Below are 14,886 nucleotides of genomic sequence, written 5' to 3' on the forward strand. Positions count from 1 at the left end.
AAGGGGAGGGAGGAGGCCGGTATAAAAAGGGAGAACAGGGCGTTTCGGCGGTGCGCGGCGTAGTTCTCCGCGTGTGTGCGGCGCACGTGGACGAGGACGGTGGGGAGGCGCGGTGGCCCCGGCTCACGGCGTTTGGGTTGACGCGGCGCGGCGCTTCCCGTTTGGTTCACCACCCGCGGTGAACTTCGATGAACCAACCTCTCGACTGGGGTCGGTCCAGTTCATTGTGCGGTGGGTTAGTCGGCTGGAGATGGAATTGTTCAGTAGATTAGCACTTTTCTTTAGTTGGCTGGAGTTAACCAAACCTCCACACTGTTTCTGCCGATGGGTCGTGTGGTTTCCGTCTGCCCATGCCCCTTGCAGACTAAGGTCAAATGTTGATCTCGGTCCTGACCAACCATTTGATCACATATGCAATTACATCTCAAATGTTGAAAACTCTTCTTTTTGATGTTCTATATTACACTCTTATAAGATACTAGCAAATACGCCCGTACGATACTGCAGGTGAAAGACCATATGCATACGCTATTTATTTCCTTTTCCACTGCAAACAATGTACATCAATTTTATATATAACTACTCTTATTTCCACCTTCAACAATATATTTTGCCCTTATTTTTTGAATTTTACAATAGCTGGGGAGAAACACTAAACCCACGTTTCAACTAATTTCTTCAGTTTTTCAGTTTTTTTTTAGTGTGTTCGCCTTTCTAGGATGTGGTTTTGAATTTTTTCAAAAAAAATTATTTGATGAAAAACATATCAAAATCATGCATGCAGGCCATCGTCTGTCAGCACCAAGATAGACCCAAGGCTTATCATCATGTTCCTGTGCATTGTGCGCGTCAAGCCCCGTCACCCTATCTCTCTCTCTCGTATTAGCTCTCTCTATTTGTTCTACTATCTCTGTACTCTTCTCTCTTAATCTAGTGTAGATCGACACAAATTAGTGGAAGCATAGCTGAAATCACACTATGTGGACGCAGCTCCACACATCGCAAGCAATATACAAAATAGCGGACTATGGGATTCAGCGTAGAGTTATGCTCAACCGCTATAGCCCACTATAACCCGCTAATTAGTACAACGTTGTTGTAGCAGCAGCTAGCATCAACCGCTATAGCGCCACTATAGCTTCGCTATAGCCCACTATTTCGTACTTTGATCGCAAGGGTTAAACATCCAACTGCATGATGTGCGAGGGCGTGATGGCCAGCGGCGCGCATGGCTGCGTGGCGAACATGGCTTGATGCAGGCAGATCTCGTGGCAACCACATCAACACGGAGTGGGATGTTCAACAAGATTCCGCCACTTTCTCTGGTTGTAGCAAAGAGGGAGTAGTGGTGCTGGTGAGGTGGCGGGTCTCGTTGGCCATGCCGGAGTCCACGATGTCTAGAGAAGCGAGGCGGTTACCTCCTTTTACGGGGCTCCTGCCATTATGCGCTGTCCCCATCTTAGCCGAACCACCCTCCGCTGTCGAGCACATGTCGCCCATCTCTCTTCTTGTCTTATCTAATATGCTCCTCCATCTCCGATATCTCCTCTCCAAGGTTTGTGCTTTGGAGCTGATTCGAACTGGTTTTGAGGAGGTTTGTGCCTTATTTGAGAAGAAAATGAATTCGGGTCAACATGGAGGAGTCCTACTCGTAGAGAAGTATGAGAGGAAGCACGTGGGCTGGGAAAGGGCTAGATGAGTCGCTAGATCAAGGACACACCTTTTCATGATAGAAGCCGAAGTTGAACCCACATGTCAATGATAGAAGTTGGACCAAACAAAAAATTAGGTAGAAACCTTACTCGCTTTATAAATATATAGAGAGAGAGGTATAGATATAGATATTCACTTAGTTTTGAGTCTCCAACTTAACACGTATATTGTATTTGCGGCCAAATAATAAGCACTATGATGTTAGCGGGGCATATAAGGTTAGTATAACATTATAAGATTTATCCGCCAGTCTCTTGAATGTGTCGTAAACATCCGCTTATGTATTTTGTTCAGAAAAATCTTATTTCTTAAAGGGTGTTTGATACAAGGTGCTAAACTTTAGCAGGGTCACATCAGATGTTCGGATGCTAATTAGGAGGACTAAATATGTAGCACCACATTGTCAAATTATGGACTAATTAGGCTTAATAGATTCATCTCGCGAATTAGACTCAATAACTTTGTAATTAGGCTATATTTAATACTCCTAATTAGTATCCAAACATCCGATGTGACAGGTGCTAAAGTTTAACAGGGTATCCAAACACCTCCTTGACTGGCTATATTTAATACTCCTAATTAGTATCAAACATCCGATGTGACAGGTGCTAAAGTTTAATGGGTATCCAAACACCTCCTTGACCGCAAATCAAGAGGTCTTTTCAAAAAATCGAGAGATCTTTCGTATCACAAGCGGTAAGTTACTAAATAAAGTCGTTAGGATGTTTGGAGAAAAAATATGTAGTGATCTAACTTTCTATTAAAGTTGAGTTCGGGACAAAAGATCCGAAAGGATAGCACTGAGATTAGCATGACGATAGAGGAAAGAAAATGGTGTTTATTGTTTCCGTACATAAAAAGGACGACGATATTCATCAAACAAACAGCAGAAAACCAGCTCCTCAGTTGTATGCATTCCCAACCCAACAGCACGAACACATCAAATCCGTCTGCGCTCATTGCTCTCGTCATCAAACGGTCAATTGGCGGTTTGAGTGCGAACTAAGCATAGCTTAGCTGTTAATGTTCCTTGCGGTGAACTCGCCCACCTGAGTTCGAGTCCTCGGCTCAGCACGGGTGCTCGTATTTTCCTATATTTATTTCAAAATTTAACCGGCGTTATTCTTTCAGTGGAAGGTGATGTGCCCATCGATAATGAGGTGCCAACGGTGACTTCATCGATCTCGAGAATTTGCCGGTTCAGTTTTTCGCAAGTGATTGTAGGGATAAGATTCCGTGCATATATTTGTAGGGATGAATGTGTACGTGTTTGTAAGCGTTATCTCTACTGTGTGATTCAGAAAAAAAAAATAGCAGTTCGCGTGCGGGCAGCACGCCTCTCAGTACTCATTTACAGATAAATCAAGGTTCGTGGTTGCCCGTTGCCGCCCTAAAGTTACTTTTCCGATTGTTCTCCAGCGCAAGGAAGTCCACTGTGTTATCAGTAGAGGAAAAAAGGAGGAAAGGAGAGTTCATGGCTATCGTTTGCGTTTGTAGATTGGACTAGCACAGCACGACAGCGCACATCAACAGATCACCTGTGTGTGCGCGCGCGCGAAGCCGCTTGATTCCGTGGTCCAGTCCACTAATATATTGTTGCAAAGACAAGTATGAAAGGATCTTCACTGATCTTCACTTTTGTCACAGAATAAAAGAGGCCAGCGAACCGGCCTGCGACCAGTTGGTCAGTAGAAGTTCCAGTAGCATCAGCCCTGGAGGTTGTTGCAGGTTCGATCCTCAATGGGGAGAAGTTTCCTAGGATTTACTCCTAGACTAATAGTGGTCTTCATTCACACATGGTGTGCATCTATTGTAATGTTAAAAAAAAAGAGCCCATTTATTTTAAAATCACGCTATGTGAACGTATAGCTCCACATATCGCATGGGATTAACAGCCAACTGCATGATGTTGCGAGGGCATGGTGGCCAGCGGTGCCCATGGCTGCGTGCCAAACATGGCTTGTTGCATGTAGGTTCCATGGCAAGCACAACAACACGAAGTGGGATGCCTAGTAAGATTGGGTCACTTTCTCGGGTTGTAGTGAAGGTGGGATGCCTAGTAAGATTGGGTCACTTTCTCGGGTTATAGTGAAGAGGGAGTAACGGTACTGGTGAGGCGCGGAGGGTCTCATTGCGAAGTCCACAACGTCTAGAGAAGCAATGCGGTCACCTCCTTATATGGGGCTCTTGCTATTATGCGCCGTCCCCGTCTTAGCCAGACCACCACCACCGTCCGCTGTTGAGGACATGTTGCCTATCTCTCTTCTTGTCTTCTCCAATATGCTCCTCCATCTCCCGTGGTTTGTGCTTTGGGGTTGATTCGAACTGGTTTTGAGAAGGGTTGTGCCGTATTTAAGGAGGAAATGAATTGGGGTCGATGTGGAGGAGTCCTACTCGAAGTAGAGGAGCATGAGAGAAAGCGCGCGGGTAGGAAAGGGCTAGATGAGTCGCTGGATCAAGGGTCTACCTTTTCATGATAGAAGCCGAAGTTGAACCCACATGTCAATGATAGAAGTTGGATCAAACTAAAAGTTAAGGTATAAACCTTACTCTCTTTATAAATATATATATATATATAGATACTTAGTTTTGAGTCTCCAACTTAACACATATATTGTATTTGATGCTAAATAATAAGCCATATGATGTTTGCAGGGCATATAAGTTTATTATAAAATTATAAGATTTATCAGTCAGTTTCTTGAATGAGGTCATATGGATAGTATCTAAAGGATCTAAGTATACATGTGGACGTAAACATCCGCTTGTGTATTTTGTTCGAAAAAAGCTGTTTCTAATTAGCTGCAAATCAATAAGTCTTTCAGTGGTAAGCGAAGTGTACGTCGATAGTGAGGTGCCAACGGTGACTTCATCGATCTCGAGGATTTGCCGGCTCAGTCTTTCAAAGGTGCTCGTAGAGGTAGAGTTGCGTACGTATATTTGTAGGAACGAGTGTGCGTACGTGTTTGTGAACGTCTTATCTCTAATGTGTGATTCAGGGGGGGGGGGGGGGGGGGGGGGGGGAAGCAGTTTGCGTGCAGGCAGCACACGCCTCTCAGTACTCATTTACGGATAAATAAGGTTCGTGGTTGCCCGTTGCCGCCCTAAAGTTACTTTTCCGGTTGTTCTCCATCGCAAGGAAGTCCCCCGGTTATCCGTAGAGAAAAAAAGAGGAAAGGAGAGTTCATGGCTATCGCTTGCGTTCATGGATCGGACTAGCACAGCACGGTAGCGCACATCAACAGATCACCTGTGTGTGTATGAAACCGCTTGAATCTGTGGTCCAGTCCACTAACATATTCTTGCAAAGACAGGCATGAAAGGATCTTCACTTTTGTCACAGAAAAAAAGAGCCGAACGCCGATTTGCCTTTCCGGGTCACCCAAAATAGGGACGTACGCTGTGTCTAAAACCAAAACCATTCAGTCAGTGGGCAGTAATTTTTTATTAGCTCACATTTTGGTGGGTGCAGTAGTAGTAAACACACATGCTGACATGCGTGCACGAACCGTGTTCATAGTTGACTGTATTTTTTTTTCTCTTGTTAACGTAGCAGTTATACGTCCGGTCTTAACAAAGTGGTGCCGTCAGAGTATGATAATACGGCCCAGACGGGATGTGCGGCCAACGGGAGCGAATATACAGATGCTTTTCGCTTTTCTCTTTGATGACGGCTGTATTTTCAATACATAACACAACGATCTGGCGATGGGAACAAACGAAGCAGACGACTGCCAGCGCGTGCAGTAATTTTTTATCCTCGTACGCCGTCAGATTTTGGCCCGGTATGGTGGGCCGAGGAATGATGCTGTTTTTTTTTCAAAGAGAATCTCTTCCTGCGTTTTCTATGTCGGAGGATATTTTGTGTTTCATCACGGAGAATTTTTATCGCCGTGACAGTCACACTTCGCCGCAGGCCCGCACCGACGACACGAACGGAGTTTCAGGTCATTTCGTTTCGTTCACCGAACAGGAACAGGCACGCACGCACACCCAAGATGGCAGGACGCCCGACCTGCGCTGCGGCAGGATGCAGGAACGGGACAGGCCCGTGACAGTGTCGGTCCGGTGGCAAACGACGTGAGCGCTGAGCACCTCTGCGCGGTGGGGTCGCTCGCTGCTCGCGCGCCGCGGCGAGTAGCCACCTCCACGGCGCCACCGCCGCCCGGGCTGCTGACTTGCCCTCTCCCACCGCGCCCGGGCAAACCCGCGTGATGAGCACCGGGCCCCTTTCTCCGTAGCTCCCACGTGCCAGTTTCTCCGAACCGGAAGCCCGGCTGCTAGCATCGCATAGGGTCGCACGGACCCCGGAGTTTGAGGGGACCGAGCCCGGGTTGTGGCCTTCCCTGGGTACGCCGCCGCGACGTTGGGACCCTGGCGTCAGACGGTGCCGCGAACTTCGGTTGCTTCGCCCGCTGCTTCGTGGCAGCTGCGTCGTTTGCGTCCTGGCAGCTGTTTGCTTGCTCGCATCGTCATGAAACCGATCAGCGACAGTTCGTTCAATACCGGTGGGCGTAATTACGTGGGCTACCCCAGAGTTTGTTGTTCGATCGCTGTGGTTCACGCGAATCTAGCAGCAGAGGGGCTTTGCTTTGCTAATGGACGTGCGGATCCCATGACTGAATTCCCAAAGGAGTTGGCAGAAAAAGTTCCCATTCTTGCGAGCTACTGTAAGATGGTCCCCATGAAACTTGGCTGCGGATACGAATGACACAGTTTCCAGCAGATCTCGAGTTCTCACGGACGGATTCATCGCGCCGCGGAGCGCCGAGCAAGTACGACGAGTGACCACGAGTGTTTGGCTCCATCATCACTAGCAGACACGATGCCATGCGAAATCCGGCCACTTCCGTGACGGCCACGAACCTACCCCTGTCCGAGAAACAGACGCCGGAGGTCGCTGTCACCGGACAATCTGACCGCTGTAGCTACATTACATGCCCCCACGCTTCTCTGTCGCCTACTAGTAGCTTTGCTGCTGCTCAAGGTTCCGCAACATGCCGCCAACCCTGACACACCGGTCGTGGCTAATCAGGAGCTGAGCTGAGTACCCCCGCTAAACCACACGTGTCACCGTCATGATGATTAATAAGCAGCGTACATTGTACTCTACGTGACGACGATGCACGAGAATTCCTCCACTCCTACTCGTACCGGCCCAGCGGCCCGACCTTCACCGGAGCCACACGAATTCGGCGCCTGCGGTGGCCGGCGCTGAGCCGCTAGCCCCCGCTACGGACGCGAACGTGAAGCTGACGCGTCCCCCGTGGGCGTGGCTCGTGGCGCTGGCGGCATGCAGCCACCCAATCATGCATTCATGACGCTGCCCGGCCGCTAGATCGCGACCTCCACCTGCACGCTCCCGGTGGGTGCCCAGGCCGGCAAAGGCTGCTTGCCCCACGACTCCACGAGCAAAGGCGTTAACAAAAAGCAGCGGCAGCTGTGGCCGGCCGGCCGCCAGCCACAGGCTCGCCGGCCGGGCCGATCGCGGCGGCGACGCATTCGCATACCGTGGATAAGAAGATGGCGCGGCGTGGTGGTTGCCTGGTTGGTCACTCCTGAGAGCGGCACGAGTATTTGCACGGGCCACTTGTAGTGTGCTGGTGTGTAGTCTCCCTCCCGGTGGTCGTCGTACTTGCAACCACGAACTCGTGATCAGGTTCCATCCATGCATGTGGAATGTTTTCGCATTCTTGAGGGGTTGGGCGATAAAATATGAAGGGTGGGTATAAAAAGAGAAAAGCAAGAACTAGTTTGGAAGGCTGATGAGCAGCAGGAGATCGACTTGAAGCAAATCATCGAGGATAGACTTGCTCACCTCCTCAGAGAGGAGTTGAAATGGTCCAAAAAAACTAAAACCACTGACCTTTTAAAGGGGACAACGATACCAAATATTTCCAGTTAGTGGCAAATGATAAACGAAGGAGTTTGGGATTTTCAGACTTGAACAAGAGGGTGATCAAGGGAGATGAAAACCTTAAGAGATACTCCCTCCATCCCAAATTACTATTCGTTTTGGCTTTTCTAGATACATCACTTTTCCTATGGTAATTTAGGATAGAGTGAGTATATCACGAACAACTATAAGGGTCTATTCGGACCTCTAGAGAAAATTAATCTCTTCATGGTTGAACCCATGAAGGATGATCTACCGCAAGTCTCAAGTTTTGTGAATGAGATTTTAACTGAGAGTTTCACGGAAAAGAAGGTAGGAAATGTCATATTCCAAATGAAGCATAACCCGATAGCTTTCTTGTGGAGTTTTATCAAGCTTTCTGGAGTCTAATAAAAGATAACCTTATGGTCATGTTTAGGAACTTTCATGATGGTAACCTACCTCTTTTTAGTCTGAATTTTGGGATCATAACGTTGATCCCAAAACAAAAGGAGGTCAAGAAGATAGAACAATATCGACCAATTTGTATGTTCAATGTCAGTTTCAAAATTTTTATAAAAGTAATGGCAAATAGACTTTCCAAGGTCGCAAGCAACATGATTAAACCATCACAGACTGTTTTTATGCTAGAAAGATATATTATGGAAGAAGTAGTCATCCTACACGAGACATTACATGAGGTACAGAGAAAAAAAATGAGCGGGGTTGTTCTCAAACTAGATTTTGAGAAAGAATATAATAAAGTCAATTGGTCGTTTCTTCAACTGACTTTAAGAATGAAGGGTTTTTCTCATATCTAGTATAGTTGGGTAAAAAGGATTGTTTAGGGGTAGGAACGTGGGGGTTCGTAAACAATGATTTGGATCGTCTTTTCCAAACAAGAAGGGTTTGAGGCAAGGGAACCTATTATTGCTGGTGCTTTTCAATCTTCTATAGCGGATATGCTTGCTATTTTGATCTTAAGAGCTAAGGAAAATGGAAATTTTAGAGGACTAGTGCCTCACCTAGTAGATGGAGGGCTACCCATTCTCCAATACGCAGATGGCACTATCCTCTTCATAGAAAATAATTTAGTGGAGGCAAGATGTTTGAAAGTAGTACTATGTGCTTTTGAGAAAATTTTTGATCTCAAAATTAATTTTCATGAGAGTAAATTATCCTGTTTTAGGGAGGCAAAGGAAAAAGCTGGGGATTTTGTGCAGTTGTTTGGATGCTCGGAAGGATCCCTTCTTTTGATCTATTTAGGAATTCCTATGAGAGCCACTGTAGAATTTCTAATAATAAAATAGGAAGTGGTACAGGAAAGGTTTCAGAAAAAAATTTAGCAGCTAGAAGAGTAAACTAATGTCAGTAAGACTTGTCCTAATTAATTTCATGCTCTCTAGTTTACCAATATTCATGATGTCTTTTTTTTCAAAATACCTAAATGTGTTCTGAAAAGACTGGACTATTATAGGCTCAGATTCTTTTAGCAAAATGATGAATAAAAAAATAAATAAAATGCTCGACTGATCCATAAACTTAGCACGCTATGCCACCTATGCCATCTACATCCACAAACCTCTAAAATGCACAATGAACTTCCCAACACACGTGATGTCCCCGAATTAAACTGCCTGCGTGGCACATTGATTGCGCATTAACGTGGACTTGACATGTGGGACCCACATGTGAAGCCCACCTCTCTCCCTCTCCTCTCTTGGATGCGGCGGCGCTCGACCTCGGGCCTTCATCGGCGGTAGATGCGGCGCTCGAACTGGGGCTCGGCACGGCGGCGGACGTCGGTGCTCGAGCTGGGCCCTCGGCGGCGGCGAACGGGGACGCACGAGCCTGGCTACCAGCCTACCACGACCTTGCCGGGCGGACGGCGGACGGGGTGGCGAGCCTGAGCAGATGGCGGCTGCCTACGGGAGCGGACGACGGGCCATGCCTCGAGCTGCTCCTCTTGGCGGGAAGAGGGCGGCAGCGCGGTGGGCCCCGAGCTGCGGGGTGGGGCGGCGCCTGAGCTCCAGGGCCACATGCGTCTTGGCGCGGACGGCGACGGCTCGCAGGTCCGCCCGCGTCCAGGCGCCATTGTCCCCTCGGTCGAGGCACAGCGGCGCTCCCCCGACCCCGGCGACGGAGGTGCGGCGGTGGTGGAGGGGCGGCGCACGATGCACGCGAGCCAAGGACGGCCGCCGAAGATGTGCTGCCCCACAGGCCCCCGACGGAGATGCGCCGCCGGCCCACCACTGCCCCACGAGTCCCCACCGGAGCAGCTCAATGCTCGCCGGGGTAGAGAGAGAGAGGAGTGAGGAAGAACAGTAAGTAGAGAGGGGACGGGGAGTAGATGGTGGATCTGACATGTGGGACCCACATGTCAGTCCACGTCAAGGCACGGTCGGCATGCCACGCAAGCGGTTTAATGCGGGTACCGGTGATTTGGACCTCGCGTGAGTCAATTTGCAAATTTAGAGATGTGGATGTGCATTTTGGAAGTTCACCCATTGCCAAATTTAAGAGCCTAAAAACAATATAGACCGGCCAAATGGTATATTCTATATGCACAAAGAGTATGGGCAGGTTAGGCATTTCAAACCTTGATGTCCAGAACCAATGTCCACCTATATAACAGAGGTGCGGCCCCTAACGGGGTTCTGCACTTTCCCATATTACTTTCGTAAGCTACTCCCAGTTGCTCGAAAAATGGCGTCGATCGTGTGTGCCTCTCCTCCGGTCCCGCCGAGGACGGATCATCTCATAGCAAGCTCTGATTGGAGAAAGCTTTTCTTGTCACGCACACTTTGGCAGTGCGCGGCGAAGTGGCGACTGGCGAGGCGACCCACGAGCTAGCCGACGAACCCAGCAGCGAGGGAGGGGCCGACGGACGGGCACAAGTTTGAGGGTGATTGCACAACAGGTACGTGAGCTTTGGACGTCCGATGCGCCAACGCGAATCCACTGCTTGTTGGCTTGTTTATTAGTTGGACAGCGTAGGAGTCGCCGATGCAAGTGACTCGCCTACCTGGTCGTTAGCGTTACCAATGCAATGCATGGGGACATCCTTTTCGCCTAGCAGCCCGGCGTCGATGAAATTCCTGTGACAAAACTAAAAACGGGTAGCAAATGCTGCAAATGCATCATTCATTGGGTTGGCGTTTAAAACGGAACAAACTGCCTCGTCGCAACCAAGGATCAATACACGTATTTCTTTTTCAAAACCCGAATGACCAATGTATAATTAATTAAGATTCCCCCAAAGGGAACATCATTTTCTCTTTATTGTTGACAAAGGAAAAAATAATCCGGCATGATTCAGAAGCTTAGGATTTAATTAGCGATATTTTTATCGAGGGGTCTTTGTTAACCTGCTTGCAGGAGTCAGGGGAGTGAGGCCTCTCGTGGAACACGCGGGCTTGCTTATTTTTTTCTCTGGAGAAGAAGGCTGGATGCTGAGGCTGACAGTGACCGGGTAGCAGGTGGTAGTTTTTAGTTTAGGCTGCCAGGTGAACGCTGACTCGATCGTATCTGAGATTCTGAGGGCGTTGGCCCTTCAATTAACCGTCAGCGCCATGTGTTCCAAGAAACGAATCATGTGCGAGTGCAAGGCATTGTGGCAGTGTTGCACGAAGCGCGGAGACTTTAGAGATAGCACACGCGGATCACATACTGACATACGCACACAAAAAAAATAGGGTACAAAGGAGTCACGGATTGCTGTTCGCTCAAACTCGCCAGGGTAACTGATTTTCACTGGAAAGTCAAGTTTGCAGCCATGCCTAATGCGGTAATGCCTTGCACTTCTTGGCGTACACAGGCTACCAAGAATGGACGCCACGAGCTTAATTGTTTCATACACGGCTGCAGGCGGTGGGGTGGGCTTGGGGCTCCTATACGTCTACCGAAAGATGGTTAAACGATTGAACTATAAAATCCAGCAAGATTCAGCTTCGCGGTTCCGTTGCGTTCCAGGACATATAGCAGCGCCGTGTCCCTTTGATTTAAATTCAGTGCGCTATTACATTTGAGCGCGCCTTTGACTTTTTTTATTGCATTTTTTTCCCACATGACACCATTTCTTATCTGACTGTTGCAATTTTTTTCTGACTTTTTTGCTAGGCACGTGGTTTAAAGTGGGATACTAACAGGTGGGCACTTGCAAATTAAAGTTTGAAATTTAATATACTAATATATAATTTTTACATGTGATCGACAAGATATACTAAAAAAACACAAGTGAGAAGGAATTTATTATTACAAAAATTTGAGAAAAAAACACAAATCAGTAAAAATTAACAAAGTAAACTCCAGGTCTATTTGATCCTTAACTAAACAACATCAACCATAAATGAATCATCTTCTCATGAAGAACTGGAGCACCTGTTAATAATAAATATAGAATTGTAGTAAGTTATAGAAATGTTGGGATGTGGAAAAGGAACTGTTAGAAATATTGAATATCATAATAATTTTGATAAGATAATTGTTGAATGATAAGACCTGATGGTGAAAAAATGTTGAAAAATAGGTTGAATGCAGAACGGTTGAACCTATTTCTATAAAATTATTGGATCCTCATATGTAGTGGTAACTAAAAAATGTTGGAAGCTAGAAATGTTGGAAACATTCATCATAATCGGTGAACATGTAGTAAGTTTTTTGGAAACATTCATCATAATCGGTGAACATGTAGTAAGTTTTAGAAAATGTTGGGATGTAGAAAAGAAACTGTTAGAAATGTTGAATATCATAATGACTTTGACAAGATAATTGTTGAACAGTAAATGTTAAATTTCTAAAACTGATGAACCTAATGATGAAAAATTGTTGAACAATATAAGGTTGAATTCAGAACAGTTGAACCTATTTCTGTGAAATTGTTGGACCTTCGTATGTAGTGGTAACTTTTTGGAAACTAGAATGTTGGAAACATTCATCATAAAAGGTGAACATGCAATTAAAAATAGTTTAGAAAAAAATGTTGGGTCATTTCTGGAAGTGTTAGAAAACCTAAATAAATTTAGGGATTCATCGTAACTTTAAGAAAGAGTTGAAGACTATCAAAAAATGTTGAGAAATATTAAATAGATATTGAGCTCCATCAGTAAAGATGTTGTCAAACCATAAGAAATGTTGAAACTAAAATATAAAATGTTGTGTCACAATACTAAAAATGTAAAATGTTGAGGTTCACTAATAAAGATGTTGGATAAAAATGTTGAAATCGAATATGTAATGTTGGGTTCAAGGAGTATAAATGTTAAAACAAACCACTGGTGATGTTGAATCTTAAATATAAAATGTTGCGTTGAAACACTATAAATGTTGAACCATGTCATTGAAAATAATGAGACTGTAAATATAAAAAATATTTAATTATATTCGTACATATGTTGAGCTTATTCATTAGTAAAAATGAATATAAAATGTTAGTCAACTAGAGATGTTAAAACTGAAAATATAGAGAAATATATGTTGGTTCAACAAGTTAAGATCAATAAATGTTGGTGAGAAAAATAGTTTAGACAAAAATATTGGGTCATTTATGGAAATAGGAAACTTAAATATATTTAGGAATTCATTATAACTTTAAGAAAGAGTTGAAGACTGTCAAAAATATTGAGAAATATTGAATAGATGTTGAGCTCCATTAGTAAAGATGTTGAGCCAAACCATCGGAAATGTTGAAAGTAAAATATAAAATATTGTGTTGTAATACTAAAATGTTAAACCCACTAAAAATGATGTAATTGAAAATGTAAAATGTTGAGGTTCACTAATAAAGATGTTGGACAAAAATGTTAAAATCAAATATATAATGTTGGGTTCAAGGAGTATAAATGTTGAAACAAACCACTGGTAATGTTGAATCTTAAATATAAAATGTTGTGTTAAAATACTATAAATATTGAACCATTTCATTGAAACTAATGAGACTGTAAACATAAAAAATGTTGAATTATATTCATACATATATTGAGCTTATTCATTGGAAATGTTAAAACTGGATATAAAATGTTAGTCAACTAGAGATGTTGAAACTAAAAATATAGAGAAATATATGTTGGTTAAACAAGTTAAGATCAATAAAATGTTGGTGAGAAAAATAGTTTAAAAAATATTGGGATATTTATGAAAATGTTAGGAAACCTAAATAAATTTAGGGATTCATCATAACTTTAAGAAAAGAGTTGAAGGCTGTTAAAAAATGTTAAGAAATATTGATTTGACATAATATACTAGTGAGTGTGTTAGGCCTACTCAGAACTTTTGACAATAACATACAGATAAAAACATAAAAGTTTAAGGAATAAAAAGTTCACAGCAACAGTCATGCCTTATACATAGTTAAGGAATGAATAAGTTACTCAAAACTTTTGACAAAAAAAATTCAACGTAGTGGCATGGGCAAGACTACATAAAATAGCAACAACCATTCTACAAAAGTTTACTTAAGGAATTATCAACTACTTGTTTACTAAGTGAAAATAAAGTCATATCAACTACTTGTTTAGAAATGATATGGAGTGAACATGTCCAACTTTGATAAAATACACAGAATAAATTTAGTATTAAACATACATATATAAGGTGAAGATCCAAAATTAAAGGAGGCAAGTACACTAATTGCCACTAGTAATTGAGGGAGATACACTAAATATCACTGCCAATACATCAAGATGTCAAAATATCACCAATAATTCAGCAAAATACACTAATTTCCCTACCAGTCCACCAAATTAGTCAACAATTCAACATTACTAAAAATTAACTAACAAATCAACACTATTCGTTGATTGATGTTGTGGGAGAAGCTCATCCCCTTGATTCTATCCTGATTTTAGATTGGTTGATTGATGCGTTGGAGACGACAACGAGCAAGGTTAAGGTTAGGATCAGGGCGCAGACCTGGTGCTGAGAGTGAGATCTGCCAGTGGCAAAAGTACCGCGCCTAGCTACTGCAAATGTCGCGGCCTGTAGTCCTCGACGACCAATGCATCTATTAGCAGCTACTGCAACTCTGCGATCCATTGCAAAATTTCAAGAAAAAGACAGAGATTCCCATGAAAAAAGAAAGGCACGACAATACATCTATTAGCAGTACTGCAACTCTACTACGCCTCTGTTCATCAACTCATTTCAAAATTGAACTGGGGAATTGAAGAGGTGTGGCTTGCAAAATATATGGGAGTTCAATGCATCATGTATTGTGAATAAACTAGTAACACCAATGCATTGTGCATAAACTACTCTAAAGTTTGAACGCAGGACGACCATCTCACTGACATTATGAGCTA

At 44.3% G+C, this 14,886-nt stretch overlaps 1 long non-coding RNA gene across 2 annotated transcripts; it reads left to right on the forward strand.

Moving 5' to 3' along the window:
• The first annotated feature begins 9,694 nt into the window (after positions 1–9,694).
• On the forward strand, positions 9,695–14,886 carry LOC117858162 (uncharacterized). Of its 2 annotated transcripts, none has more exons than XR_011898331.1 (2): positions 9,695–10,508; positions 10,967–14,886. It is a non-coding gene; the product is annotated as an uncharacterized lncRNA (long non-coding RNA). The 2 variants fall into 2 exon arrangements; XR_004640920.2 differs by having other exon boundaries at positions 11,708–14,886.

Source organism: Setaria viridis, chromosome 5 (genome assembly GCF_005286985.2).
Source record: "Setaria viridis chromosome 5, Setaria_viridis_v4.0, whole genome shotgun sequence".
Lineage (NCBI taxonomy): Eukaryota > Viridiplantae > Streptophyta > Magnoliopsida > Poales > Poaceae > Setaria > Setaria viridis.